At 47.8% G+C, this 27024-nt stretch overlaps 1 protein-coding gene across 2 annotated transcripts in view; it reads right to left on the reverse strand.

Moving 5' to 3' along the window:
* Positions 1 to 27024, reverse strand: part of GFOD1 (Gfo/Idh/MocA-like oxidoreductase domain containing 1) — a 107914-nt gene that overhangs the window by 41289 nt on the left and 39601 nt on the right. The window contains exon 1 of one of the 2 annotated variants that reach the window (XM_070584102.1): positions 8151 to 8211. The exons of the other annotated variant lie outside the window; for it this stretch is intronic. The gene's annotated coding sequence lies outside the window, so the exon portion shown is untranslated. Of the gene's footprint in view, positions 1 to 8150; positions 8212 to 27024 lie in introns of those variants that run through there. 2 annotated transcript variants of the gene reach the window in all.

Consider the following 27024-nt stretch of genomic DNA (forward strand, 5'->3'; position numbering starts at 1 on the left):
AAAAATTTATCACTGCCTGTGAGGACCTCCCATGTGACCCACCTGGCAGGGAGAAAAGATAAAGCAGCCGTGTAGAGGAGCTCAGGTGAACCACTCAGGACCTGAAGGAAAGTAGGCCAGTGGGTCGAAACAAGATCCAGCCACAAGCAAACAAAAGATTTCATAAACAGGAGATAATCTGATGCCAGCACAGTCCTGGGGCCCTCACCCTCAGCGCTGTCACGGCCGACAGTGCTCCATGCTCACCTGCTTACTACGCTCTGTTAAGGGAATAGTTGGGCTGATATATTTGTTTATTCATATATTCATTTATCTTGGCATGACTTTACTGCTTTTTGGAGGAATGACGCATATTCCTTTTTTTTTTTTAAGTAAGCAGCTCAAAAAAATCTGAAGAGGAAAATGAAAGTCCAAATACCACCAACCCATCGAGCATCCATCATTAGGTTAGGTGACTGTAATCCAGTTACCTCTTTATGCACATAGACAGCTAGGAAGATGGATGGATTCACGGGTAGAAATAATACGAAAGGGAGTAAACCACACACTATCCTTAATGACGGGGATGCCAGTATTTGAACTTAACAGACAAGAAAGAAACTGAAATAAAGCAGAACCTGCCAAATTTCTGAAAGGATACAGATTTTTAGCCTAGCAGGATTCTAAAGGCAGGCTGAACGTCCAAGGCCAGCTGAGGTAAATGACATCAAAAAGGCAGGTCACACAGGGAAATAAAGCCCCAAGCCCTAAGCCATTTGAAGATGCTTTCCTTGGCGCTCTGGAGAGGTGGCCTCAGGTGAGGTAAGGATAGCAACTCCTCTGGGCTTAGGATTCTAAGAGCCCAGAGTTCCAGCTCCAACAAGGTGGCTGGCGCCCCCAGTGTTGGATAGATTATCTGACCTCTTAAGAAGAGAGCGTCTACCTACCTCTGGGTAAATCCTGAAGACGACTGTGAGAGATGGAAAGAAAGATATTAATCGCCTAGTATGCTGGCAGAGGGAAAGTGGAGAATAACTTGAAAGCTCAGGATTAGTGTCAGGGGACTTCCAGGATAGACCAATGGAGGTCTGACCAGTTTGGGTCAAAGAAGAAAAAGAGAAGTGAAAGAAGGAAGAAGAAGGAAGAGGGTAGGAGAAAAAGACATAACTTCTAACCTTGACAGTGGGAACCAAAACCATACCTACCCCAAAACCCCACTCCTCACCTTCTGCCTTGGGCAACTAAGGCCACAGAATTATTCACACAGTGTAGGAGTTTAACTTCAAGGAGACAGTGGGAAGTACTTTCTAAGTAACCATAATTACATGGTAAAGCCTTAAGCTCTCACCAGGAAGAGCCCAGGGCCCTACAAACAGGCAAGCATGTACATAGTCCTATAAGTAGGCCGTCTCTGTATCACAGCTCTGTCAGAGGGAAGGAGGAGCAACAGAAGGAAGGCTCCAGGCAAAGGGACACCTTGGATAGAGAAGCCAGCTGTGAAAACAGCGGGCTCCAAGCCCTGACGGAATCAGACTATAGCTACTGGGCCTGCCTCCTGCACCACCCCGTGAGGACCCGCACAGACATCACCTGTCCATTTTCATCACTTGCGGCCTGTTTGCCTCAGATGCAGTAACAGAGCATCCCCTGGAGGATGTCCTTCCCACGTGGAGAGGTCACCGCTGGCCCCACAGATGAAGGCCTGTCAACCCACTATGTGATAGGAACCAGGCATGAGTGTGAAACAGCACCTCAATATTTTCTTCTCTTTAATGAACCGGGATTACCTCTCTCCCAAACCTGCTCACTGACATCACTTCCGGAGAGAAACTCTGGTAAAGGCTTTACTTCAGAGGACACATGGAGAGGCTGGGCGCATGGGCTTTGGAGTGAGACTGCCCGCTTCAAGCTCTGGCTCTGCCGCTTTCTACCTGCTGGAGTCAAAGTATTCAACTTCTTTGTGCCTCTGTTGCCTCCTCTGTAAGAGGATGGACATACCAGCAGCCAGAGTAAAGCTACTGCAGGGATTAGAAGCGATGGTCCACACAAAGCGCTGAGAGCAGTCAGCACATAGTAAGGGCCACGAGGACCATTGCTACCACTTGGCACATAAGTGCTGGATTGCATCCCTGAAAATTCCTATGTTGAGGTTCTAACCTCCAGGACCTCAGCACGTGACTGTATTGCCCGATAAGGTCTTTAAAGAGCTAATTAAGGTAAAAGAAGGCAAGAGGGTGGGCCCTAATCCAAGAGGACTGGGATCCTTATAAGAAGAGATCAGGGCACGGACCTACAGAGAGAAGACCATGTGCAGACACAGGGAGAAGGTGGCCATCTACAAGCCGAGGAGAGAGGCCTCAGGAGAAACCAACCCTGCCCACACCTGATCTCGGACTTCCAGCCTCCAGACCTCTGAGGGAACAAACTCTGCTGTTGAAGGCACCCAGTGTGTGGTACTTTGTTATGGCAGCTTAAACAGACTAAAACACAGAAATTGTCTTTTAGCAGAGCTGATGTTCAGCCAGTGTGGACCAGGATGGAAGCACAGCCACTGTCACATCTCATTGGGGATATCAGTTCTAAAATATTTCAAGGATTTTTAACATCCACCCCTTCCCCCCATTTGTCTTATCCCAGTGGTGCCAACCCTTGCTGAGGGAATCAGCTTTAGGCTACAGAAATCAGCAAGAACATGTCTGCTTGCTGGCCCCCTCATCTTGCTTTCCTTCCCGGCCTTACACGGTTCAGTGCCCTGCGTGCTCTTAGCACACCCACCTCCTTCCTCTGAAGCGTGAAAGTGGTGATGACCAAGTGCAGTGAAGAGATGAAGGGGACTCCTCTGAGCCAAGCCATCATCAGACCCTCATCTGAGAAGCCCTTTGGGATCCTGTCTGCTCTGGAGAGTGTATGTGACTGAGGAATAAGACAGGGTTGCTATGACGATAGGCATGCTTGCTGTTTGCTCAGCACCATTCACAGTCTTTCAAGTGGTCTCAGTGGCATCCACTATACACACAAGAAGCCCAGAGAAATCTGAACTGGGAAAGAAGTTGTATCAGAGCAGGGGGTAAATGTAGGCCATGGCCCACCCCCTTGGCTCTGCCATTAGGTTAGTCTTTGCCAACATGTCCCCCTGGAATGTCTGCACCCCAGACTATGTGCCACTTTCACCTGACATTCTCTCTCTTTTATAAGGTTGCTGGTCACACAATTTGATGGAGCATTTGCCCATGATGCTCTGACCCTTTCACACTCTTTTGGGTAGCAGGAGGAAGGAGCAGAGGTGAGCTGTCAGTCTTAAAAATCTGCCTGGAGACAGGTACCATGGAGATTAGGCCACCCACTTGCTGCGGATTGTCTAGCCTGCCACTGGCCTCCAGCATTTCTCCTGCCACCAAAGTATGTGAGCGCAGCCAGAGTCGGCATGCATGATGACAAGTAATAAGCATGCATTCCTCGTCCAAGGATAACCAAAAGAAGAGGTCTGATCCAAGAAAAAACAACAAAATCCTTTCCAGTGGAAGGTACCCACAGTGGCAGTCTGCTCCAGAAGAGCAGCGAGCTCCCAGATGGCTGTAACTTTGCTCCTTACTCTCCTCATCCAAGGTAAGCCAAGGGTGACGCAAGCTGAAAAGAATGTCTGAGCATTCTTTGGCCAAAATGGGCAAAAAAAAAAAAAAAAAAACGCACCACCCTGAAACTCCCACACATTGCCCTTCCCTCCAAGGCCACATCAGCTACCACCCCCTGGCCCTGTGCTCCTTCTCAAACAAGCACGTGTGCAAATCAACCCACAGCAAAACCAAACAGAAACAACCCAGCAGATCAGACTCCCAAGGCTCTGCCAAGCAAACGAGGTTCAATCTCAGAGCTCAGTTTGGTTCTGTCTTTTGAACAGATTATTGGGAATAGCAGTCACCTTAGGAATCATACAGCACAAAGATGCCCAAGATAAAGAGGCCAATTCAAAATGCACACGATGGTCAAGCTCCTGAAGCCTCCCAGAAATCAGGTTCTGGAGTCTATAGATGATGTTTTCCATCTGTTTGACAGTTGCCAAAGCAAATCGCATTTGTTTTACAAAGAGATAAGGGCTTGTTAACACCAGTCTAATGCAAGTTTGATCCACCTGTAAAAGGCTGCCACTTAAGCAGAGGCGACTCTGTCCCCTAGGCAGACTAAGTGGTACTAAACCACTTCTAAGCACCCACTAATATGCCAGGTGCTCTGGGGAAGCTGGAGAAAAACAAAGTGCAGGCCCTGTGCATAAGCATCTTGCAGTCCGGATGGGGAGAAAAGATGTGCATATTTGGAAATGACTTGAGATGGCGGTGCGGTCACACTGGACAGAGTGCCAGACTGTGTGACGCAGGCATGTGTGCTAGAAGAATTCAGAGAGCACTCGAGTCAGCCAGCCCCACTGCAAATCCAACCAACTCAACAAAACTAGCCCGCAAAGACTTAAGAGGCCAAGAGCTGAGCTGCTTGCCTTAAATAGGGAGGGTGATGCATTTGGAAGTTCAGGGTTATCACACTGTCTCTGGAAGGACGTGCTGCCCAGCATGGGGTTGAAGAGAGCATGTCCGAGAGCTGCTCTGCATGGGTTCAATTCCTGGCACCACCATTTGCTAGGTGTCAGACCTTGAGCCCCTCACATGAGCTCTCTGTGCCTCCATAGCCCCATCTGTGAAATGGGACCAATGAATAGTACTTACATCACTGGGTTATTGTGGAAAGAGCTTCAGCACAGTGCTGGGCACACAGTAAATGCTGGAAAAGTGTTAGCTGTTGTTATCGTGGGCCTGAACTTCTAAAGAGGTTCCCCTCAGTTAACAGCAGGAATCAGGATGTTCAGTCCAAGTCAAAAGACGGATTAGGTAGCAGAAAGTTATTTTAATTTAAACTAGATTTTCTGGGGTGAGGGAGGGGGAGGCCCTAGATTCCCCAGAATATGGTGTTAGAAGAGGCTGCAACTCAAATAAAGGCCACTGCGACCCCAGCTAATGCAGTGGCTAGGAACAGAATGCAGCCTGCCATTCCCAAGGGGGATCTGCAGCTGCAGCGTCCTAGTGGGGAATGGACGTGGGCGCTGAAAAGACAGCGCATCAGTGACGATGTCCCAGAGCCGCTAGTGGCAGGGAACGAGCCCAGCCATCTGCCGACGCGACTCACTCTGCAGCCTTCGCTGCTTAGATTCAGACGACTCCCCGGCACTGTCGCCCTTTCAGGTGAGAGCACTAAACATATTCCTCAGAGGCTGGACCCAGACACGCAACCTTTCTCATGTCCTCCTCGTCAGTCCCCTCCCCTCATCCACCATTCCAGATCTTGAACATGCGGGCCTCCTCGTGAGACAGTTCTAGAACATGTTAACACGGGAACCATGACCTTTCTCTGCCAGCCAGTTTGCCCTGCCCTTCCGCCCACTGAGCCCTTTCGACACTGACTCCCCTCTCAGGGCGCGCATTCTCTTTCCTGAAATGAACGCGGTATGGTTGAGTCACCCACCACCTCCCCCCATCTTGTCTTGGCCACTCAAGCTCAGAGCACAAAACAAAGTCCTGAGAAAGCAGATGCTCCTGGGCATGGTCCAGCCCCCTGGGTAGCTGCAGGTCTCGGATGTCTTCCCAGCACTCATTTCTCCTCATGGTGAGGCATCTGTCCACGTCCTGGATCTGAGGGGGATTTGGTACAACATCCATGGGGCTTCAAATAACAGACCAGACCCTCTGAGGCTCTGGATTCAAAAGCTGGGCAAGTTTACCCATTTGATGGCTTACTTCCTCATCAAAGGAGTATCTATTTTGGATTGTGGGAATAGTTAAATGATATAATGAACACAAAGCAGGTAGTCTAGAGTTTGGCACATAATGGCCATTTGCCTAACCAATGATGAGTATTATTATCCATATAATTATTATGTTAGCATCCAGTTTCCCATTCATTCTTTCAACAAACATTGATTATATTTTTCTAGCATCCACCATGTGTCAGGCACACAGTGGTAAAAGAGAGACATGGACCCAGCCCTCATGGAATTCAGGGACTAGGGGGAGAGACAGCCAACAGACAGGTAAACAAAGACAGAAACATTATTGCAGGTCATGGAAGTGCTATGAAGGAGTCAAAGGGAATTTGTGATAGAGAATAATAAGAGAGAACTTACGTTAGATAGAGTGAGGAGGGAAGGCCTCTCTGAAGCGATATTTCAGCTAAAACCTTAAGGATGAGAAGCAGCTGTGCCATCACAAAAGGGAAAGTGCCATTGGGTGGGTGGGAGAGTTGGGCAGGGACTAGCTGTAGGCTTGGAAGGAAATGTGATTGTTATCCTATGGGTGATGGGGAGTCTCGGAAAGGTTTTAATCAAGAAATGGTACCTCATACAGATGTATCACGCTTTCTTCAATTATTCATGATAAGCATTTTCTATCTACCCCTTATTCAGCACTCACTAAGTGCAGGCTCTGCACTAAGAAATTCACATGCATTATCCAGGTGTGACATGGGCACGAGGGTGATGGCAATGGGAACAGAGAAGTGGACAGATTCGAGAAGTATGTAAGAGAAAGGAGGGTGGTGAGGTTTTGCTGATAGAATGAATGGGGCCCAGGGAAGAACCAGCTCAGACACTGCCACTGGCTTCTCAAACTATCCTATCATCATCATCATCATCTCATCATCATCATCATCATCATCCCCAAGTCAAAATTATCAGTCAACCAAAGAACAAGATTAAACCAACTCATCTTCTTCATAAAGCACCTACTATAAACATTGCATCTTGAAGGACAACGTGCTCAATAAGAAGCACATGGTAGGTTTCTCTGTACTCTAGAACACTCTAGTACTCCATGCTCAGTACTCTGTCTTTACCTACTTCCAATGGCTGAGTCTAAAAACAGTTTCCAGAAGAACCTGACAAGTGCTGAATGGTCCAATCGATTTAAGTCAGCTCCAAGAAAAAAGCCAGAGAAGGAACCTAAAGACACAAAGTACTAGTGCTGTTGACCAACGCAGCGGTGCTGCCAGTACAGACGGCATCACCCAGCATGGAGGGCTTCTCACTGCATCACACAGCCTGGCAGACAAAGACCCAGAACAATGTCAGGCTCAAAACTGCAGCAAAGCCCTGAGCCCGAGGACAGCATCTCATAAAGGCACCAGGAAAAGATTGCTGGAACATAGGCTCTTTCAACCACAGCATGAATAACACTATCAATTGCCACATCATCACAGAAACAATAATGCATGTCTGGAGAGGGAATCTGCTGGGAAATGATTCAGTTGAAAGAGTGCAACCCACCCCTCAGTGAAGAGCACATGTACTCGTCTTAGCAAGAATGCATTCTGGGAAACATGGACTGCCTTCATCACTGCACGGATGAATTTCACAACAACAGGCAGCGGGCGTGCAGAGAAAGTGAAAACAAAGTGAGAGCAGAAAGGGACTTTCTAAAGGTGAATGCCTGGGACCTCCCATCCTCATATGCCTGGGAGAACGTGGTAACTCGCAGGTAAGAAGAGAGAAAGGAGGCAGGCTGCCCTGACCTGGCTTCAGCCCCAGACCCGGGCTGAACCGTCACTTTTGGAAGCAAGCCACTTGCCCACTGTGCAAAACCTACACCGAAGCCACTGCGGGGAACAGGCAAGACCATAAATCATAACAAAATAGGCAAGGGACCGAAAAAAAATTTTAAAAAGAAGGCTGGAACTGGAAGAAACAGCCATCTCTTGGGTGGGTAATAGTCCCTCTCTCATTACTTTCTCTTCTGAGATGCAAAAATTCAACCCAGACACACAGTCTGATTGACGCATGGCTGATCAAGCTAGGCCTTTTGCAGAGTATGCAGCCATCAGGGATGATTCTCCTTGAATGGAAGTTTTCTTATCCCAGCCTTTAGTTTGCTTATCTTTCATTTAACAGAATGTATCAAGTCATACAGCCTCGGATATCTGGAAAATAATGAATAGGGAGGCCCCAAAGGGTGCCACAGAGAGCCATGCCCTAAACTCAGACCTGGGCCACCACTTGAAGGAATCTCTCTCTGGAAGCTGAGAGTATTGGTTTCATCAGTCACCTCTGCTCCTTGTTTCTTACTTATATTCTTACTTAGAATTGTAAGATGTTAAAGCTGAAGGGCATCTTAGAAATCACGCTATCTAGGACTCACCTTAAAAATTAAAATGCAGTCCTGGCAAGGATGGATGCTCCAGGCCCACATCTGGCAGACTGGAATGAAAACTAAGGTCTCCTGAGAACCGGTCTAGTGAGGGCCTTCCTGTTACACTGGGAAATGTTTCACAGCCTTTTTCACTAAAATTATCAATAATGCAAAACCCTAGAAGGAAGTCAAACAGGTGCTGAAGCTGACAGACATTCAAAATGCGTCCTGATGACTGTCTGTTCCGGTTTCCTGATCGGATTGTGTGGCTGGGGAGCTCCAGCAGGTGGTTCCTGGTTTTGTGTTTTTTTCTTAAGTTCCCATCCAGCAGGAGGCTTGGCATGGAGGAAAAGAAACAGATGCTTCTCGCTCAAGTCCAGATGCCATGCTGGGCTTCTACTGCATTTCCTGTTGAAGAAACAACTTGCAAAGAAAGATCTGTGCCCATTTGAGAGGGGAGCATCTTTCCAAAAGGAGAGGGATAGGACTGAGACCCGGAGGTCAAGATTCCAAAGAGGGAACAGACTATTTTAGAAGTTCCTACTCTTCCCAGGGGGAGGGAAGAGGGCCGGGGAGTGGCCCCGGCCTCTACTGGCCAAAGCTCTACCTGCCTGGGACTGAGTGAAGCAGATGACATTGGACATCCCTACAGTGTGCTCCCAAATGGGCCACTCCCTACTCACCAGAGTTACCACCATCCTCTCCCACATGGACCATGACAGTGGCTGCTGGTCTCCTTGCTTCCACCCCTGCCAACTGCTAAACCAGAGCCAGAGCCAGCCTCTTAGAGTAGGACGTCAGATCATGTCACTCTCCTATTATCAACCCTCCCATGGCTTTGCAGGACATTTAACAAAGAACCCTGTCCTTCCTGTGGCTTACCAGGCCGTCCACAGTGCCCCCCTCCTCCACAGCCCCACGCCACCACTCCTCTGACTTCTCCCCCTCACTCGTTCCCTTCCAGCCCATGGCCTCCTCCATGGCTGTCACGGAACGTGCCAAACACACTCCCACCCATTTGTGCTTGCTGTTGCTTCCACCTGGAGTGTCCCTAAACATTCATGTCTCACTTCCTCATTTCTTTCAAATCTCTGCTCAAATAACGTCTTTTCAGAGAGCCCTTCTCTGACCACCCCAGGGAAGCCAGCATCTCCCTCACCCCCACCCGCCCCCACTCTATCCCCTCCCTGCTCTGTTCTCGGTCCCCACACTTATCACCAGCTGAGGGGCTGCAACCATCCCTTTCGTGGGTCTCGTTCCCCTCCCCGGAAGGTGTGTGAGCTCCACACAGGCAGGACCTGGTCTGCCTGTTGGCTGCCCTGTCTCCAGAGACTGGGAATACAGCTGGCACAGAGAAGGCGGTCAATACATCCTTGTTGGCTGGCATGGAACAGAACTCCTGCCTTCAGACTGGGTCTGGATGGAGAAAACACGATTTCCACTGGGAAACCCCAGGCCAGTTGGGGCCTCTGGTTTCTTTGTATGCAGAGGTTTGTTCCTAAATACATATCCTCCCATCTGTGCACATAGCCCAGCTTCTAAGGGGTGACAACCATGCCTGAGGGAATGCAACACAGACACCTGGCAGGGAGACAGAGGGAGAGAGCCTCCCGCTGCTCAGACACAAGCACGGCCCAGACTCTCGGGCATCTTTCAGGGGAAGACCCCACCCCCTCTCCTTCTGAGATAACTTATGAGAGGAATGCTAAGGAAGCTAAGCATGGAAGAGAAAGCAGAGGAAAGACAAAAGCTGTCACAAACCCAGACAGAACCCAGAGCCCTCCAGAAAACAGCCCAACTCCGTGGGAACAAAGTCTTGCGTTCTTGCTTTCCAATACAACGCCTCTAATTTGCATCATTTGGGGACCCAGGAAAAGAGCTGCTATCTTTTTTTCTAAGTCTCTAGAATCAACTTTGTTCAGATATTTATCTTAACTTTCAGGACTTCTGTCTACGCAGCAGGCTGATCCCTCTCCTTCAAGGAAGGACGGCTTCCTCCGAGTCTTTGGTAGGCAGTAGGCACAGGCATGCGCCTCTGTCAGGTGGGAGTAGAACATGGCACTACAGCAATGCTACAACGTGTTTCAAGCATTTTTTTTTAATTCCCTGCCCAGTAATTGTGCTTAAAGGAATCCACTCTCAACAGGATGTCATAAATCAGGCAAAAAGTTATATGCAAAGATATTCATCTAAGCACTATAATAGAAAAAAAGCTGGAAACGACCTAAATATCTAAAAATAAGAATGGGAATGCATGTAAAATTCTTAGCCCACTGCCGGGCACACAGTGAGTGCTCAATAAGGGGTAGATATAACATTTTTATTGTGAATAATTAAAGTGTGGTACACTATATGATGGATAATCTTTTAAGACTTTTTTCCCTATTGGTGTTGTCACATGCATATAAAAATCTTAGTTAAAAAAAACTTTGGGGCTGGCCCCGTGGCCGCATGGTTACGTTCACAGCTCCGCTGCAGGCGGCCCAGTGTTTCATTGGTTCGAATCCTGGGCGTGGACATGGCACTGCTCATCAAGCCACACTGAGGCAGCGTCCCACATGCCACAACTAGAAGGACCCACAATGAAGAATATACAACTATGTACTGGGGGGCTTTGGGGAGAAAGGAAAAAAATAAAATCTTTGAAAAAAAAAAAAAACCTTAAACAATGACCTTTCAGCAGGAGACTATATATCCACCTGTATTTTCAAAAAAGTCCCATCAGTGTCTTCCTACTACCCCAACTCCTGCATCCGACGAGTGCACAAAAAGCATATGCCACCCACAAAATCTGTTCTCTCTACCAGAAGAACTACTGCTTTATTAGTCTTTGTTAGCCTTCCCTCTGAGAGGCAGATGAAAAAGACATCATTCTGTAATTCAATCAGCATTTTTAGCATCTATCGCATTTTGAGCCTTGGCTAGAATGAATGTCACAGGAGGGACTGCTCAGACCATTGGGCCAAAAGCCCCTACTGTCTAAGGAGTGAGTCCAGAAGGGTTTGCTGGGCAAGAACAGCCTTTCTACAGGGCTGTCAATCTAATAGACACAGCAATCTGTGATGGATGATAGATTAGTGGCTGGTTTCTTGGGAAGCACCAATGGGCAAAAATCTGAAATTATAAGCTCTAATTTCTTTACAGAGAAATATATCCAAGGCAGGCAGGAAATAAATCAATAGGCTTTCAGAAAACTAGGGATAAGCTGTGACTCCTCCCCCATTTCACCTCTATGCACACACACAGGCACATGGGCTCACACACACGGACCTACTCACAAACATGTAAATACACAATGTACAGACACACATGAACACGTATGATCTTGTCTCCTTGAATCATGTCATTCACCAATTAAGGCTGCAATTCAATCCTTAGGTTCCAATGACCACGAAAAGAACAAGAAGTTCATTTTTACGGTTTGTGACGCTGCGAAAACCCCAAGTGGAACCAGAGGCCCACAGAACAGATGCTGCCCAGGTAGGTTCTCAGAAGAGAAAAAGACTCTGCAGGTGCCAAATGGACATGAGAGACCACCAACCCTGCAGGGGAGGATGGTGAGGTTTACCAAGTGATGCTTAGTGTCCCAAGATGCTACAGAGTCTCTGTTCTCTCCCCAGCTCCAACCCCAGTGGCCACCCAACCAACGCCTCCTTCACGCTCCAACTTCTCCACTTATTCATGATTTATTTAAACAATGCCTTCACAGGACAGAAGCAGACACTTCCCAAAAAGCAGAGATGCCAACATGTCTCCACTTCAACCCTTTGCAAGTAAGTCACTAGCTATTTCAGGTGGATGAGGAGAAGAAAAAAAAAGAAAGAAAAACCCACGTTCCTCTTGATTCAGATCATTTCCATCTGAGGAGGAAGCATGTGCTCACCCAGATACCAGTGGGCTGGTTCCTTTGTTTAAACAAAAGGCTTTCCTGAAAGCTGCAGAGAACCAGAGGGCAGGGATTCTTGCAAGAATTTTCTCTTGCTAAGCAGGAGGTGCTCTGACGGGAATGACTTACCCAGGTTTGACAATTCTGGAAATTCAGCTCGCAGGGTAGACTGTGTGAAGGTGTGTGACTAACGATTTCACCCAGGGAACTATTTAAGTCCAGCTTGCTTTAATTGGCTATTTCTTCTCCATCCTAATGCCGTTTTAAGTACATATCCTTCCAAATGAAGAGCATGCACGGGAATGAACAGGGCCCTCACAAAGTGCTGTGTGACTGAGGTGTCCGAGGGTGCCACGATACCCACCAACTAAGAGGATGCCTTTGAAAGTCTGTGTCACTTCCAAAAGAAAACAACAGAATGAAACCCCAGACAGCAGCATATCTGAAAATAAATCTAAAGTGCCCAGCAGAGTACCCAGCAGACAGAGAACAACATAAATACCAGACCCCTCACTCTTGCATTCAGCTGAGACCAGATTCCCAACAAGAGCTAAAATTCACACAGTTACGCTGACATGGACACTGTGTCTGTTTACTGAGCATCTGCTATGTGCAAAGCACTAGGCTAGCCATTCTCTGCAAGTGTCATGTGTTGCCCTGAGAATGTAGTCAGACCCAGTTTACCATACAGAGGAGGAGGCAGAGGGGCCCAGGTTATTGGGCCAAGGTCATTCAGTGGCTAAGTAGCAGAGCCATGACTGGACCCACTTTGATCCAGAATGCATGCTCTTCCCACTGCATTATGCTGCCTCCCACGAAGGAGCTTCTTAAAGTATTCCAGAGATGGGTTCTTCCTTAGACAGCAATTCGACCTACCTCCCACCCAAAGCAGGAATGTCCCCAGCAGATAGGCATTCACCCTTTGCTTAAATAATTATAGTGACAATGGGTGTAGAGAGCTGCCACTGCATGGCTGAGCTGTGACCCAAAGGTCAAAAGTTCCGTCTCTACAACTGGGCAGAAAGCTGCCCTTGTAAACCTTCGATCCGTTGGTCCTAGGTGTGCTCAATTCTGGAACAGATTTTGCAAACGTCAGGAAGAGGATGATGACAATGATGACATCAATGTTCATCTTAAATCCTCTTTACACAGAGAAGCCAGATGTCAAGGGGTTCCCTTTCAAACCCAACACCCCAGGAAGTGTGAACAACAGAGAAAACTTAATACATTATGTCATCCGAATGATGGAATATCATGAAATTCCTAAAATCAGGTTTCAAAGGAGACTCCAAACCATAAGAGAATGTTGTAAAAGCAGTATAATCACTATTTTGTAAAAAATAAAAAATAAAATCTATATACATACAAAATGTAAAGAAGAAAAGGCAAAAAAAATATAGTAGTTACCCTTGATGGATGTGGACGGCTTTAAAAAATGTCTTCCTTTTAGATTTCTGCATCATTTTGAAATTTTACAAAGGTTTTTTCTAAAAAACCGTTTTAGACATAACCATCTAATCTAGAGAACTCTGGATGAGCACATTCATATAACGATTATAATAATAATAACAACAATAACTGTAGCAGCTCTAAACCTTACATTACACTTACCATATGCCAAGCTGCATTCTAGGCTTTATACATATTAACACATTTAATTCTCACCACAACTCTTTGAGTCAGGTACTATCACTGCCACCGTTTACAGATGAGAAAACTGAGGTCAGAAAGATTAAGTCACTTGTCCAAGGCCCCAGAGCTAGAAAGAGGAAGAGCCAGGATTCAAGTCCAGGCAGCCTGACAAGGGGCCCACGCTCTGGGCCACTACTCGAGGGCATACGTTCCACCAGACCTGAGCCAAGAAAGCCAGGATTCAGAAATGCAGACAATGGCTCAAAAACCCATCTGATCCACTTCTGAGTCTATACCTCAAATAAGTGAAAATAGGATCTTGAAGAGATATTTGCACACCCATGCTCATTGCAGCATCATTCACAATAGCCAAGAGGTGGAAGCAACTTAAACACCCATCAACAGATACATGGATAAAGAAAAGGTGAGATAGATAGATAGATAGATAGATAGATATAATGAGATATTATTCAGCCTTAAAAAGGAATGGAATTCTGACACATGTACAATGTGAGTTGTCCTCATGGGTGAACCTTGAGGACATTATGCTAAGTGAAATAAGCCAGTCACAAAAGGACAAATATGATATAATTCCACTTATATGAGGCACTTAGAGCAGTCAAAATCATAGAGAAAGTAGAATGGTGGTTGCCAGGGGCTCAAGGGAGAGGGGAATGGGCACAGAGTTTGTTTAATGGGTATAGAGTTTCAGTTTCACAAGATGAAACGAGTTCTGGAGATGGATGATGGTGATGGTTGCACAACATTATGAATGTATTTAATATCACTAAACTGTGCATTTAAAATGGTTAAAATGGTAATTTTTACATTATGTGCATTTTACCACAATAAAAAAAATTGGAAAAAAATTTTAAAATGAAAAAAAACCCATGTGAAGATTGCAAACTTGTTAAAGTCCCTTGTGGGGTACTCGGAGAGCTAAACCAGGGTCACAGTTCTCATTCAGGTCTAAAAGCTTCAAGGTCTTCTCTCCTCCATGCATCTTCCTGATAAGTATACATGGCCTGAGCTCTCTCACAGCCTGGCCCCTGTCAGGTCTCACCAGAAAGCCAATGAGAAGTGGTCTCCACGAGGCTCTTCTAGAAATTGAGATTAAAATGACAGCTATGTTCACCAGTTCTTCCTACAAAGAGGAAAAGCATCTGGGCCCTCCTGCTCACACAGCTGGCGACCCAACATCACCAAGTTTGATGGACGTCATCCAACGCGGGCAGCAGGTGAGTCAGGCTGAGACGGGGTCTCTGGCTCTCTCCCCACCCACCTGGCTCCGCTCTGCCCGCTGCGAGAGAGTCCTGGGCCGAGAAGTCCACACACAGGGCAGACTGCAGGCCCAGCCTACCGTGTCCTACAATACAGGAGACATGAGTGCCAGGAAGACACAGAAACAGACATTGATGAGGCTTGGTGTCCCACATACAACCCCGGGTTTATCCTACCCCAGTCCTTACTGTGTGATCTGGGTCACAAAGCGAGGTAGAAGCTGTAACTAGGGGTGAGACACTGACCTGCCCAGCTTCCTGTAAGATGACTACAGCCTCTCCTCCAACCTTCTAAAGCCTGCCAAGGACCCTGCCTGCCCCTTCAAAGCCTGGGAAGTTGCCTTCTGCCCCCTGGGATGCCGAATGAATACCCCACTGGTATTCTGCAGGCACCCAAGGAAAGTATGTCACAACTAGAACCTGAGGCAAGCAGAAGTAACAGCTCCCTTGGGGAGCCAGAATCAGAGTCTGGGGGGATTGATAAGGAGACCCCGAGCAAGGAAAGACTCGGTACCTTATAAGCAGGATGGGCACTGGGAACTAAGCTGCAGCAGTGGACAGCGAGCCTTTTGCCAAATGTTGCAAGTTCTCTGCAGTTTTCTCCTCCTCTGGGAATGGCTGGCAGTGTCGACTGGGGACAGAACATGGCCCTGGTGCCAGAAGGCTGGAGTTGGAGCTCAGCTCTTTCTCTTATTATTTGTGTCTTGAGACAGGTTATTTAACTTCTCTGGCTCTCAGTTTTCTCCTCTGCAAAGCAGGAATATAATGATATTTATCTAACGTGGTTATCGTGATGAGCAAAACTATGGGAAAGCATTTTTGGAAACCACAAGGAAGTCGGAAATGGCCCCGATGTGGTGTGCTCTGGGAACCCACAGAACAAACTCGAGGTAACAGGGGCTGATGACACTACAATTTTTCCAGTTTGACTTCACCATCTTGAAATTACATTTCCAAGGCCATGCAGAGTCTGCCCAGAACCCACGTGCTCTGCACGGCTCAAGCCTTTGAAGAGAGAATGTGTGTGCGGGAGGGCTTGGCTTCCAGAAAATCCAGTAACTGCAGAAATCCAAACTGACAAAATGGGAGGCCCAAGGGAGACATTAGACGTAAGTAAACTGTGATAAGCTGAAAACATGATTTTAAAAAGTCTTGCTTGTAGCAAACTTCTCTGACGTCTTTGGGACATTCAATTTACGTAAGTCTGAGTTACCTACACTTTACAATGTCACTGTCACATCTGATAATAAGGGAAGATTTATGCCACCATCTGCTGTGCCTGGAGCCCCCTTGGACTATGCACATACAGGATGCTGGGGGCCCCTGATGGGCACTTCCCCATCCTTAAGAGGCCCCAGGACACCAGACTGAGCCTTTTGACATTGTGGCCCCCAAGCATGGGAAGGGACTACTTAACTTTGAGGTCAATCCTGCCAAAAGAGAAAAATGACCAGTCCCCGATGGAAAGCTGTTGACTGCTCCCTTTGCAAGTGGCTCCTAGCCGGGCAGAGCACAGAGGCCTGACAGAGCGCCAAGCTCCCTCAACACACTCAACACCCCAAGACACACGGGCCTGGGAGTCCCGGGTACCACAGACTGAAAGGCTAGTTGGAAATAAGTTGCCTTCTCCATCGACCACCTTTTAATGCTGAATTTCCCTTTCTTCTTAGTGTTAGAAAAGAAAAGGAAAATCAATCCACTTTCGGTAGAAAAGGACAATCAGACACTTCCGGTGTCTGTAGAAGGCTGTGTCCTTCCTGTGCCCCTCAAGCCCACGTGAACCTCCCCTGCTCCCGTCCTGGTGCCTCTTTTGACAAAATGTGAGCCTTACTCAGCCCAGGGTGACACTAGTCACAGTGGTGTGAAAACTGGGGGCCGGGGAGGAAGTGGCGAGGGTGTGTGAGCGGAGAGGGTGCCTCAGAGAGCCCTGCGGCCAGCGGTGGAAAGGCAAACTTGACGTCTTCATCTTCCTGTCACCTTCTGATCTTAGGCGCCCAGAGTGACTGTGCCGGCTTTTCATTTCCACTGCTGTTGACACCCAGCGCATTAAAGACCGCCTCAAGAAAAAAAAGCTCAAGTGTTTACCTCATGGAGCTGAGGAGCCAGCAGACAGGTTCTCTCTCTAGGTCCTCCAGATGAAGCACCCAGAGCCTTCTCCCAGGGAATCCCCCTGGCCTCCGCCCAGGGCAGGGGGAAAGGAGAGCTACTTTCGATTATCTGCACTTGTGCAGCACACGCCACGTTCATGCTTCCATCTACAACCCCAGCTGTAGCTGAAAGAGGCTCAGAAACGCTAAGCAATGGCTCCAAGGCCACTTAGCCAGAGTCAGGACTCAACCCCACACCTCCTGGTCTTTGCACTCTGCCGTTCTCAGCCTCTCTGTATCCAAAGAGAACATGGTCCTACCCCCCCACCCCCACCCCCGACTAGCTACTTTCCCACAACTTTTCAGACTTCAATTTTCTCTGTGCTCTCCCTTTAAACCCCTCTCTCCTGCCTTCCTCTAGGCTGCTGTGAGACAATAGAAAATACATATATTGGTCTCTGCCCCCTGTTCCTGGCACAGAGCTCCTAAAACCCTTGTAATTTCCTAAGTGATAAGAGTACAAGGAGCAACTTTTGTTCAAATATTTGGTCTTTGACCACATCCCTGACACAGGGTTCCTGAAACCCTTGGAATTTCCTGGGGGACAGGAGTGTCTTTTGTTCTAAAGAGGTGACCCCGGGTGGGCTCCTGGATGGCTCCTGGATGGGGGCTGCTCACTGGAAAGACCAAGCCAGGATTAGGAGCTTGGAATTTTTAGCCCCACCTCCCACCCCCATTCTCTTAGGAAGAGAGAAGGGCTGAAAATAGAGTTAATGATCGAGCATTCCTAAATAAGGAAGCCTCCATAATATCCCAAAAGTACCCAAAAGGGGTTCACGGAGCTTCCAGGCAGGCAAATGCATCCCCACCAGGAGGGTGACACACCCAACTCCTGCGCTCAGGACTCTCCCAAATGTTGCCTTTGTAACGCTTCAGCTGGCTGTCCATCTGTATCCTTTATCATATCCTTCAATAAAGTGGTGAACATAAGTGTTTCCCTGCGTTCTGTGAGCTGCTCCAGCAAATTAAACGAATCCAAGCAGGGTATCACTGGACCCTCTGATCTATAGCTGGTTGGTCAGAAGCACAGGTCATAACCTGGACTTGTGACTGGCATCTGAAGTGGGGTGGGAGCAGTTTTGTGACACCAAGCCCTTAACCTGTGGGATCTGACAGTGTCTCCAGCCAGATAGTATCAGAATTGAGTTAAATTGTAGGACACCCAGCTGGTGTTGCAGAATTGCTTGCTATAGGGAAAAACCTCCACACATTTGGTAACCAGAAGTGTCAGAAGTGAAGTGTCCTGTGTGAGGAGTAAAGGAGACTCACAGGGAAGAAACACGGTAGGGAAGAGCTAGGTTATTTCTGATACAGGAAAGAGAAAATTGAGTTTTTCCTCTACAGCTGCCATACCTCTAAATCACATGGGGAATGGACCAGCCCAGGCCCAACTCCAGACCCCCTGCATCCCAGTCTTATGCTGGAGGAGCCCTCCCTCCAGGCGATCCCACCCTCACCAATAGGGCCAAATGCCCTTTCAGCCACAGAGCTTGGTGGCACTTTGCTAACCAGAAGACCCTGCACCCACTCTCTTCTCTATGTGATCCTATTCCAAGTAGCATCATGCAAATTGCATCTTAAGAATAAAGCTTTTCGTTAATGAGAGAAAAATCCCAAAGCGATAACTAGCACCTCAACGCAAACTTGAAACAACCACTTACATCTCGTTCCCAGGTTGCCACCAAGTGTGAAACCTCACCAGCTAAGAACCTCTAATTAAACTCCTTTCCCCAAGGTCCCTCTTCCCTTTCGCCTGTCTTCAAAACCCAAAGCTTGGCAGAAACAGTTGACTGTTCAGAGCCTAGGCTTCCAATGACATATTTCACGGAAAAAGCAACTCTCTCCGCCTTCGATATTTATAGTCATGGAGATGAAGGCCACCTCTTCCCAGTGGCATCCTCGCTCTGCTCTCTTAATGTATATCAAGGAGGAGGGGCTCCTCACTGACTCAGCCCCAGCCCGGGCCCCCTGCACACCAGATGGCTTCAGACAGAACCCACCCTGAGCAGCCAAATATCAAAACAACAACCTACAGGTGCAACCGCACAGATCGGTCACAAAGCAGAAGACAGCCATCAGCATGCAACCAGGACCCAGATTTGGTCCTGGCTAAATGACGTTCTAAACGGAAGAGGGAGGCAAGGCAGACTCCTATTTCCATGTCTATGATGACACTTCTGTGAAAGTGAAACTTCAGGGGAGGCAGGGTCATAAATAAAGTTTCCCCATCCAGTGTCTTCCCCTTCTGTGTCAGTCAGTCTGGGCTGCTCTCACAAGATACTGGGAGACTGAAACCACAGACATTTATATCTCACAGTTCTGGAGGCTGGATGTCTGAGGTCAGGGTGCCAGCATGGTCTGGTTCTGGGGTTCTTTTCCTGATTTGCAGACGGCTACCTTCTCCCTGTATCCTCACATCGGGGAGAGAAATCATCTCTCTCATGTCTCTTCTTAGCAGGGCACTAATCTCATCAGAGGGCCCTCTCTCATGGCCTCATTAAACCTAATCACCTCCCACAGGCCCCACCTCCAAACACCATCACACTGGGGGTTAGAGCTTCAACATATGGATTTGGGGGGACACACAACAGTCAGTCCATAGCACTCTCCTCTTATCAGGACACCCTCCCACATGGTTCCCCTTGTGGTTCCATGCCTGCCAAAGGCCTGCGTGTGAACGCACCAGTGGGGTGGGAGCAGTTTTGTGACACCAAGCCCTTAACCTGTGGGATCTGACAGTGTCTCCAGCCAGATAGTATCAGAATTGAGTTAAATTGTAGGACACCCAGCTGGTGTTGCAGAATTGTTCTAAAGAGGTGACCCCGGGTGGGCTCCTGGATGGCTCCTGGTTGTGGTTGTTCCAGGAGTGGGCAGCACAAAAGATCTTGCAGCCTCTCCCCAGTGCATCTCCCCGTCCTCTACTCCGTTTTATTCCAGCAAACCTGGGTCCACATAGGAGAGGGGTGGAAAGCTTTGATGAACAAAGCAGTGATCTGCCCCCAAACTCACTTCCTCTTCGGTATCTCTGGTCATTAAACACCCCCTGGAGAATGTCACTGGTCATAATTAGAAACATTTAACATTTACTCACCCAGCCCTAGTCTACGCAATCAACACGTGGCTAAGCCACGGTCCGCTTAACACAGGGTTTCTCCACAGCAGCTCGACTGGCATTTTGGGGGGCATCATTTTTTGCTGACTGTCCTGTGCCTTGGAGGACATCCAGCAGCATCCCTGGCCTCTACTCAGCAATGGCTGGTAGCACCTCTCCAGTTGGGACAACCAAAAATGTATCCAGACATTGCCAAATTTCCCTGGGGGGCTAAATGTCCCCAGTGAAGAACCTCTGAGTCGACCTGCAGGAGGGCCTCCATGGGGGAAAGGCTGCAGGAGAGTTGTCACACAGTGTCCTCCCCCTCTCCCCTCCATGCCACCCGACCTCACCTTCTCCAGCTCTTCAGTGGGTTTGCACCTGATCCCTATCGCTTCCTCTCCACTCTCCCCCGAGGGTCAGCAGAGAACAGACCCCTTCCATGAAAACTTTATGGGTTCCTCCAGTCCACACAGCATCGCCTGCTTCAGGTCCTAAAGGCACTTGTCTGCCGACTTTTCACTCAGCAAACATTTTCTGAGCCTTCTTGTATGATCGCACCAGGCCATGAATACCAAGAGTAAGCAAGCACAGACCTGAGAAGCAACACATTCTGGGAGAGCATCAAAGTCACAGGCAGAGGGCTCCACAGCATGGCGCAGGGCAAGCGCACGATGGAAACGCAGGAGTCAAGCACCCGACTCTGGGCTCGGGAGAGGAGGAAGGAGCAGACATGCCCCAGAGAAGCAAGGTTCAAGCCTCGTCTTATAAGACCAATGGGACCAGCCAGGCAGAAGGAGCGGGGAGGGCATTCCTTGAAGATGGTGTGGAGTGAAACACAGCAGGTTCTCGGAAGAGGAGGCTGGACGCCAGTGCGCAGCAGAAGCACCAGAAGCAAACAGCAAGGCAAAATGTGGTTGGAAGGCCAGAGACCTGGAGAACTCGCCACACGCTCCCGGCCTCTGATTCACTTCAACAGGCCACTTGTAGCAGTAAAAGGTCACTGGACAAACTCACACACCCTGAAGGATGTATGTCTCCAACCAAACAGCCCCCAACCCCCAGGGCAACCTCAGAGGTGCTCCTTTCTAGACTTTTCTCTTTTGGGGCACCTCCAAGTACATGCTGTGCTACACTCATGACCACTACCCCCTCTATTTACCCTCCCAGGAGGAGAGTGCTAACACAGAAAAACCAAACAACTAAACTCAAACACAGAGGAACGGAGAGCCCTTGAAACATGCATCTTTGATTTGTAAAATGATGGTTGTGGTCGGGGTGCTATAAATCCTCTGCTTGCATCAAGAGAAACTGACTGGGGGCTGGCCTGGTGGCGCAGCAGTTAAGTGTGCACGTTCCGCTTCAGTGGCCTGGGGTTCACCAGTTCGGATCCCAGGTGCAGACATGGCACCACTTGGCAAACCATGCTGTGGTAGGCATCCCACATATCAAGGAGAGGAAGATGGGCATGGATGATAGCTCAGGGCCAGTCTTTCTCAGCAAAAAGAGGAGAATTGACAGCAGATGTTAGCTCAGGGCTAATCTTCCTCAAAAAAAAAAAAAAGAGCAACTGACCATGTGAAGCCTTTGCACATGCTGTTCCCTCTGCCTGGAATGCTGTTCACCCCCTTTTGCCAACCCTCGCTTCTCCTCCAAGTTAATTTCCTACTCACCCTCTCCTTTCAGAGGGGACTTTCTTTACTGGTGAACTACTGCAGACCCCTGGAATATGTTCTTGTTTTTCCTCCATCTCTCCTACTATAATTGTAAGGAAATAATCATTCCTGTGTTTTCCTCCACTGGACTGTAATCTCCAAACAAACAAAGCCCACAGCAGTCCTGAGCACCACATCTCCAGCTGGTTCTGCCCAGGTATGACCCCCAGTACAACCAAGCAGGTCGTTAAAGTGTTGAGATATTTCCGCACTGGTTGGTAAACAGCTACTGTAAATAGCTACTGTGCCAAACCTCCTGTGTGCCTTCTCCAGGACCTAGACTGAGTCTAAGGAACGGGCTAGCCTGGGACTCTGAATTCTTGCCTTTTTTCCATAGCTAATAGACTTGGAAAAGTTGGGCTTCTTCCCCAACTAGCTTTCTTTCTAAAACCTAATATGATAAATACAGGAACAGTGGGGGAGGGAGCAAGAGTGCTGGCCAGAGGGGATTTTAACATGCCTTCACGTTCACGCAGGTAATCAGAAAGTTACTTTTTCTGTACATGCGTAGAATAGGTCTGGAAGGATACACACAAGACAAGTAACGTGGGTGCTCCAGGAAGGGCAGCTGGTGACCAGGGGAGAGAGAAGGAGGAAGATTACCATTGTATGGGTTATTCTTTTGTACTTTCAATTTTGAATCACATGCATTCACTCCCTGTGCCAAAAAAATATACAAATGAAACAAGGTTTTTTTGTTCTCTCTCTCTCTTCTTTTTTTTTGGTGAGGAAGATTGGCCCTGAGCTAACATTTGTTGCCAATCTTCCTCTTTTTCCTTGAGGAAGACTGTTGCTGAGCTAACATCTGTGCCAATCCTCCTCTATTTTATGTGGGACACTGCCACAGCATGGCTTGATAAGCAGTACTAGGTCCACACCCAGGATCCAAACCTGTGAACCACAGGCCGCCAAAGTGGAGCACACGAAGCAAACCACTATGCCATTGGGCTGGCCCCGAAACAAGTTTTTAAGAATTAAAATTTCAAAGTATATAAATAAAATTTAATTTTAAAATGAAAGTAAAATATGGACATGTTCTATTTAAAATCTAACACTACAGTAGGATATAAAATGAAAGTAAGTTTTTTTCCCTCCCCAACCCCTGTCCATTCCCCAAATAAGATTGTAAACAGCTTCTTGCATAGCCTCCTGGAATATTTATCTTTTTAAAATGGGATCATGCTAGACATTCTATTTCACATCTTAATTTTTCACTCAACACTATATTTTGGAGATCTTTCCATATTAGCATATCAATCTAAATTATTATTTTATAGGCTGCATAATATTACATTGTATTAATATGACACAACTTGCATAACCCACTCCTCTACACACAGACACTTAGGGTGTTTCCAGTTATTCAATATTATAAGTAATGCTGCAACAAACAGACGTGCTAAGACATGGAGGTGCCCGGGAGAAGGGTGGGTGTGACTTTCACTTTGATTGCTATTGCTGAATTGCTGGGCACACACTCAATCACACTGTGGCTTTATTTTCTCTATTTGTAAATCAGGAGAATGTGGATGGGCTATCAGGGTACTCCCGTAAAAGGCTTGTTAGCCTGAGAAATACAAAGCAGGATCATTTTATGGGGCATTCAATCAAAGGGATTGTGTTCATGCAAAGTTCCAACCCAGAATTTTGTCTGGGACCCACACCAGGCAGGACCACTGGTCCGACAGCATCGGCCATGGCGGCCCTGGACGTCCTGTGGCCAAATAACCGGCCTGCCATGGCCAGGAGGGCCTGTGTTTTCCCCCTAAAATCACCTTCAGAGAAAAAAGGGTGTTGTCGTGAGTAGGGTATGAGAGAAGAGGAAGGCCAACCCAAAGGCAGTGGGTCTCGGTGAAGGCAGCGACAAAAAGTAAGAGTACCAGGCTCAAAGCCTGGAACTTTGGAAAAATCCATGAAGATCCAAGAAAGCTTGAATTTCTGCTGCTTTCCCCTTACCCAGCTCCATCATGCCATGCCAAGCCTCACCGAAGATTTCACCCTGGAAAACTTCCTCCCTCCAACCAGGGCCAATGCAGGAGAGGCTTGAAGCGGGCCCTCTCCCCTCAAAAAGTCACTTTTAAATCCTTTCCCGCCCACCCTCTAACGCAGCGCTGTCCAGGAGAACTTTCTGCAGTGATGGCATTGCCCTCTATCTGTGCTACCCAATACGGGAGCCACTAGCCACCTGTGACCATCCAGCACTCGAAATGCGTCTAGCGCACCTGAGGAACTGAATTTTTCATTTAATTAATTTAAATATAAATAGTCACATGTGGTTTGTGGGTACAGTATTGGGGAGAGTAGCTGTAATGGTGGTTAAAGTACAGATGCCCCCTTTGGTCTAAATCTCTCTCCATCAGCCCATTTAAAAAGACAGACAAACCCTCCGGCTATCACGTAATAGACGATGGGCAGCAGAGAATACACCATGGACCAAAACGTTGATCGTGACCTTGGGCAGTTGCTGCTTACACCTCGTGGCACACCGCTGCACACCTGACACCAGAGGGGAGCACACCCCTGTGCGCTTGAGCCTGCGAAAGAGAAGGCACCCTCACCCCTCATTCATTCAACAAACATCTATTACATCTGTGCTGGGCTGGGCACTGGGGTGACAGATGCATCAGATGCTGAAGAAAAAATATAAGCACACATGGAGCAAGGAAGAGAACATGAGTCACGTGCTGAGCATTCCGTGGTGCTTTCCCACGTGCTGTTTCATTTATTTAGCTCAGCGAAGAAGACATGCAAATGCCAAATGAGAATGCAACACGATAAAGGGTGCGCAGCCCATGCTCTGAGAAGTCAGGGAGCCTCAGGGGGCCTGTGGTGAGTTGAGCCTCTACTGCCATCCCTAAGTGTGACTGTGTGGATTCAGTCCTGAAGATGCCAGCCCTGGACACTCCCCTCACCACCACCCCCACCTCTGTGCACAGTTGTGACCATTCTAGCAAAACCTAGAGCAAAGAAACTGTGCACTGGGGCCAGCCCTGCTAGCCTACTGGTTAAGTTTGGCGTGCTCTCCTTCAGCGGCCTGGGTTTGGTTGCCAGGCATGGACCTACACCACTCATCTGTCAGGGGCCATGCTGTGGCAGTGGCTCACCTACAAAAAGAGGAAGGTGGGCACAGATGTTAGCTCAGGGCGAATTGTTGTCAGCAGAAAGGAGGCAGATTGGCAACAGATGTTAGCTCAGGGCAAATCTTCCTCAGCAAAAAAGAAACTGTGCACTTAATGTTTACATAAGAAGGAGCAGAAAAGAATTCCAGCACAGACATAATAGATGTTTGTTAAATTATGGAGGAGTGAGGGTGGCTTTTCTTCTCTAGACCCAAGGCAAGGGCAAAGAAAATGTTGAGGATCTGAAGATGCAATTACCTTCTTTACTGAAAAACCACTTGCAATCATACACATAACTTTTACTATATCTCATAAACACCGGGGCCAGTTCCCAAGCCTCAGAGAAAACTCAGTGCCGTCTATGAATATAAAATCACACCTCAAAAGTGAAGAGAAAAAAATTAATTTAAATTTGGAAACGTACAATTTGATACTCAACTAGTAATATAGTAACTATAATATACAACATTATATATGAAATATATATAATATTATCAACCTATATTACTAAGCACTTGTTAAGGACCTGACACATATACTATTTATATTATTTCTAATCTTTATCACCTATCATCCTGTAAAATGGGCACCAGTGTCACCATTTTACAGATGAAGAAACCAAGGCTCGTGACCAAGCGCAGCCCTAGGCTGCTACCCCAGACCTGCTGAGGTCTGAAGTCCCTGCTCTCCATGCTGTCTCACGGCCTCACTGCAGTACTGGGAACTCTACTGCACTCCAGAAGCGAGCCCTCGGCATTTTTTGCCAGCATGGTGGCAAACAGCCAGCAGCGCGGAGGTATCTGTAAAATCTCCCGAACCAGTGCCCCTGTGTCAGAGCTGCTGCTACGGTGAAGGCAGCAGCTGGTCATGTCCTGAGAGCAGAATCATTAACCCAGACACAATGCATTCATTTTTTATAACTAAGATTTACAGAGGTGATAGAGACACAGATCAATATTCCATAAGTAGACATGATTTTGCACCAGTGAATGAGAACAGAATCACAGACACAGAGCCCAGCTGCATTCTCGGCTTCTAGAGACATCCATCCCCACAATCACAGCACTTGGGAACGAACTGTTCGAGAGGTACCAGGTAGACAATCAGAGAACTACCCAAACTTTCCGCATCTTTGATTTTCTGGAGACTGCCCCCTGTCGAACGCTACAATAGGATCGATTTTTTTTTTTTTTTGTGAGGAAGATTAGCCCTGAGCTAATATCCGTGCCCATCTTCCTCTACTTTATATGTGGACGCCTACCACAGCATGGCTTGACAAGCGGTGCCATATCCGCGCCCAGGATCCGAACTGGCAAACCCCAGGCCACCAAAGCAGAACGTGCGAACTTAACCACTGTGCAACCGGGCCGGCCCCCAACAGGATCGATTTTTAAGCAGATATCACAATGCCTAGTCAGAGGGAGGATAGACGACAAACAATTCAAAATAAAAGATGGTGCATTTCTGTGATTTCAAATGGATGTGGGGGCGCCTGCGGGTCTGAGGAAGTCAGACGCAGCAGCTCGGCTGCCCCGTGCAGGCATAGCCCAGAGGGGCTCCGACGCTCAACCCTGCTCTGTAACACCACTGCAGGCTTGGAGGCCGCCAGTCAGGCTCAGACACGTGCAGAACTGCCATGTAGAGCCTCGCTTCGTGGACGTGAGGACAATCCCGTGTGCATTTCAGGAGTTTTCTTTGCAGGTAGAGCAGCTGAGCTGGTAGTGACACAAGTTGTCATTTATTGAGTGCTTTACTATGTGCTGGGCCCTGGACCAAGCACCTGGCATGCGTCAGCTCTTTTTATCTGCACAGGAACTATATATGTTAAGTAATATTACCCGCCCTCTGCACACAAGGAAATGTAGCAAACGAGCTAGCAAACTTCTCCATGGCCTTCCTTGAACAGTTACTTGAACATGGTTCTCAACATGGTTGTCCATTGCAGGGGGAGACAGGGAATACTTCAAAAAATACCCACACCTGTGTCCTACCCCGAAGATTCCTGTATCCTTG

This window comes from Equus przewalskii, chromosome 19, assembly GCF_037783145.1.
Source record: "Equus przewalskii isolate Varuska chromosome 19, EquPr2, whole genome shotgun sequence".
Classification (NCBI taxonomy): Eukaryota; Metazoa; Chordata; class Mammalia; order Perissodactyla; family Equidae; genus Equus; species Equus przewalskii.